We start from the raw sequence: 4,910 nt of genomic DNA, 5'->3' as shown, positions 1-4,910 counted from the left end.
AAGGCAGTTCCTCAGCTGCTCACAGTAGATTCCATCATGGAGTTGATTACCAGTCTCATCATGGGGAATACTACATCCAGCTGCCCAGCCACTCTACCAGGCACAGCCAAGTTGACACACAAAATGAACTACCACAGTTGCTATAAGAAACAAAGCAAGTGTTCAGCTGCTAACCAAAAGGTTTCTGCTTCAAATCTGCCAGCTGCTCCATGGAAGAAAAGGTCTGGTGATCTGCTTCAGTAAAGATTACAGCCTAGGAAACCCTGTGGGGCAATTCTAGTCTGTCTTGTAGGGTTGCAATGAGTTGGAATCAACTCTGTGGCATACAGCAGCATCAAGTTCAACCCACTGTCAGCAGCTTGACTCCCAAAGCTTTGAAGAAACAAATGGTTAAAAGAAATTTTAAAGGTTGTAGATAGTGGGAATGAGGGAGAGAAAAATTCGGTAGAAAGAAGATCCAAGGAAGACATAATACAATTGGTGTGAAGGCTATCTATATTCTTAAACTTTTAGAGAAATGCCAGATTTACTATACTTTCTTAAAACAGAAATGGAGAAAATCTATTGAGTTCACATTTGGTTATGGAGCCATGGGGTAAACCTTCTTTTCTTACTAAGATAAAACATAATGATGATGATGACAACAATGGTAAAGTTTGTCTTCCAGCATGGCACACTATGGCTTTTATTAGAAATGTTGTGACAGGTCCTTGTAGGGAAGGTCTTTCTTTATATCTGAAGGAAAGTTGGAAAGGTATATCCCATAGTGCACCTAATCAATTCTTTCCAGAAGGAAAGATAGGATAGAGCTATTTTTTTTTCCATTTTATTGATAGACTGTGAACTGACCTCATACTCTACCATCCATCCCTCTAATCCTATGTTCTATTTCCTGGGGCAACTCAAATACCTGGGAAAAGTATTTAACATGTCTCTTACTTCCCTTATCCCCTCTCACCTTGAGAAAATGGAGTTTCATGAAACATCTTCATTTAATGTCCACATGAACCCTGAGAAAAATTATTTCTCCTGCCTGAGTCTCAGACACACCATGTATGGACGATGGGATATGAGGATGGGGTAGAGCTAGTAATAGTATGTGTTCATAAAGGTTAGTCCCCCTACCTATCTTCTCCCTTCCCCAGGAGGCTTACCTATTGCCACATTCTAGTTACTGGTAGATGGAATCCTCTTATTTAGAGTAACTGGATCATCCCTATAGACCTTTCGATGTCTTGAGCCTTTCACCCTGATAACACAGAAAGTTGGCTCGTGGCTCTTACCTGGCAGCCTGAGAACCCTACCTTGTACAGATAACTGGGAGAGAGCAGGAGGGAGGTGTGAAGAGTTAAATAGGATATTTATTCTTTTGTTGTTAACGCGGGTCTTATTTTGGTTTGCTGGTGAGATGACTAAAAGTCTGCAGGTTCAGTTGAGTAATAGCATTGTCTGAGCCCCTACTCCATAGGGATTCCTTAAAAGGTTGTAAGAACAGAGCATTCTGGTTGGCAGCTACCAAGATACCTCTTCCCAGAATGTATCTGGCGTTAGCTGTCTCCTAATATTGAGAAACTGCCACTTACAGATGTTTTTCCATTGGCTACTATGTTGATTTAGACATGCTGAGAGGGCGAGCAAATTAACTGTTCTGTTTCTTGATGTTTTCCTAGGGCACTCAGCAGGTCTCAGTAAATGTGTCTTGCAGGTGTCTGACAATCAAGCTTTTGTTTTAGGAAATTAAAAGGAGAACTTGTGGCCAGATAAGATCTTGATTTAGTGGAGAATTTCAGGTGGAGTGCAAACATGGTTGTAGTATCAGAGCAGCTCTTGTGGTCTGCAGACCTACGCTGAGAAAATGATAGAGAAAACTCTGGGGATGGAAAGCAGTAATTTCAACATTAGTCTTATATTGTTTAAACACAACAACAAAGGAAAATCATGTTCGCCTTCTCATTTTAAGTAATCCAATTACTGATGTTATTGTTGTTGTTAGGTGCTATTGAGTTGGCTCTGACACATAGTGACCTTGCGTACAACAGAACAAAACACTGCCTGGTCCTGTGCCAGCCCCACAGTGTTTGCTATACCTGAGCCCACTGTTGCAGCCATTGTGCCAATCTGTCTCATTGAGGGCCTTCCCTTTTTTCATTGACCCTTCACTTTACCAAGCATGATATCCTTCTCCAGGGAATAATATCTTCTGACAGCATGACCAAAGTAAGTGAGATGAAGTCTGGCCATTTTCGCTTCCAAGGAGCATTCCGGCTGCACTTCTTCCACAGATTTGTTCATTCTTCTGGAAGTCCATGATACTTTCAGTATTCTTTGCCAACACCACAACTCAAAAGCATCAACTCTTCTTTGGTCTTCCTTATTCATTGTCCAGCTTTCACATGCATATGAGGCAGGCTATTATTGAAAATATGATGGCCTGGGTTAGGCACACCTTAGTCTTCAAAGAGACGTGTTTGCTCTTCAGCACTATAAAGAGGTCTTTTGCAGCAGATTTGCCCAATTAAGGATACCAAAACAAAAACCAAACTCACTGCCGTCGAGTCGGATCCAATTCATAGAAACCCCTCCTTGGGTTTCTGAGGCAGTATCCCTATGGAAGTAGATTGCCCACCCTTCCTCCTGAGGAGTGGCTGGTGGGTTTGAACCGCCAGCCTTCTGGTTAGCAGTCAAATGTCTTAGGCACTATGCCACCAGAGCTCCTCCAATTACAGATAGGCTTCATTAATTTACTTTCTTATTTGGAGGAAAAAAAACTAGTGAGAAGAAACAACAGGGGGGTAGAGCCTGAGAGTCTGCATTTCTAACATATTCCCAGGTGACACTGATGCTAAGAACCACCCTTTGAAGAGCAAGGGTTAGAGAGAATCATTTGCCAAAAATGCACCAAGGCCAGATAGTTACTTCATTTTTCTGGTTTCTCTTATTAGAGTGGGCTTATCAAAAAATAATGTGACTGAAACTGATCCTCAGCATCATATGGAATGACAAGAGGCCTCGAATAGCCAAAGTAATGTTGAAAGAGAAAAAAAAAGTAGAAAGACTCACATTTCCTGATTTTAAAACATACTATACAGCTACAGTAATCAAAACAGTTTGGTACAAGGGACACATAGATGAGTGGAATAGAATTGAGACTCCAGAAATAAACCCACACATCTGTGGTCAGTTGATTCTTGAAAAGGGTGCTAAGTCCATTCAATGGGGAAAGAAGAGTCTCTTCAATAAATGGTGCTGGGAATATTGATTGCTACACAGAGAAAAATGAAACAGGATCCATGCCTCACACCATATACAATAACAAATTCAAAATAGATTAAGGACCTAACTCTGCAAACTAAAACCATAAAATTCTTAGCAGAAAAAGTAGGGGCAATGTTGTTGAGTCTAGCTTTTGAATGTGGATCATCTAATATAATAACAAAAGCACAAACAGCAAAAGATAAATAAATGGGACCTCATAAAAATCAAAAACTTTTGTTCATCAAAAAACTTTACCAAAAAAGAGAAAAGACAGGCTACTGACTGGAAGAATATCTTCTGAAACAAGAATCCTAATACTAAAATATATATAAAACTTTGACAACTTAACAACAAAAAGACAAATAACCTTATTATAAGATGGTCAAAGGACTTGAATAGACATTTCACCAAAGAGGACATTCAAATAGTCACCAAACACATGAAAAGGTGCTCATTAGCCCCTAGAGAGATGCAAATCAAAATGACAAAGAGATACCATTTCACTGTCACTAGGATTCCTCTCACCTACTTTGGTCATGTTGTCAGAGGAGACCATTCCCTGGAGAAGGATGTCATGCTTGGTAAGGTAGAGGGTCGACGAAGGAGGGGAAGGCCTTCAATGAGATGGATTGACACCGTTGCTGCGACAATGGGCTCTAGTATAGCAAAGATCATGGAGCTGGCGCAGGATCGGGTGGTGTTTTGTTATGCTGTGCATGGGGTCGCTATGAGTCGGAAATGACTCAACGGCACCTAACAACAGGATAGCAATGATTTAATTTTAAAAGGAATAACAACAACAAAAAAAAATTACCAGTATTTTTGAGGATATGGGGAAATTGGAACCCTTATCAATTGCTGGTGTAAATACAAAATGGTACAGCCTTTGTGGACAACAGTATGATGGTTACTAAAAAAACTAAAAATAGAGCTACGATATGACCCAGCAATTCCAATCCTAGGTATATTCCCAAAAACCTTGAAAGCAGAGACTTAAACAGAGACTTGCACACAAATGTTCATTGCAGCACTATTAATAGTGGCCAAAAGATAGAAACCACATAAAGCCCATCAACGGATGAATGAATAAACAAAATGTGGTAGGACAGATGAAATCAGTAGGATAAATGAAATATTTTTTTAAATTTTCTATTGTGCTTTGGGTGAAAGTTTACAGAGCAAATTCATTTTCCATAAAACAGTTCACATATACTTTGTCTCATGATAGGTAAATGAAATCTTGATATATGCTGCAATATGGATGGAGCTGGAAGATGTTATGCTGAGTGAAATAAGTCAATCACAAAACGACAAATACTGTATGACCTCTCTTATATAAAAAGACAAATGTATAGAGAAAGAGTTTGCTAGTAGTTACCAAGGGCAGGAGGGAGGGGCAAAGGGGAGTTAACAATGATGGAAATTCCACGTTGATTAAGGGTAGGATTGTACAGCCAATTATTGTAATCACTGTCAATAATTTGTAGACCTATGCAAAGTTGAATTGGCAGAAGTTGTGTGATACCTACATTTACAACAACAACGAGTAGCTGCTGCAGGTGCTTATACACAACCAAAATGCTCAGAGGATTTGGTTTCTTGGCTTGGGGGTTTAGTATTATGGTTTCATGGGACATCCCAGTTATTTGGCCTAA

The 4,910-nt window shown here is 39.8% G+C and overlaps 1 protein-coding gene across 1 annotated transcript in view; it reads left to right on the top strand.

The window, feature by feature from the left end:
• The window catches only part of TSPAN7 (tetraspanin 7), a 40,553-nt gene that overhangs the window by 22,937 nt on the left and 12,706 nt on the right, over positions 1-4,910 (top strand). The gene's annotated exons all lie outside the window — the stretch shown is intronic.

Source organism: Orycteropus afer, unplaced genomic scaffold (assembly GCF_000298275.1).
Source record: "Orycteropus afer afer isolate SDZICR_OR568_19922 unplaced genomic scaffold, OryAfe1.0 scaffold00909, whole genome shotgun sequence".
NCBI classification, from domain to species: Eukaryota; Metazoa; Chordata; class Mammalia; order Tubulidentata; family Orycteropodidae; genus Orycteropus; species Orycteropus afer.
The sequence above is the reverse complement of the archived record's forward strand: the minus strand, read 5'-3'. Positions and strand labels throughout refer to the sequence as shown.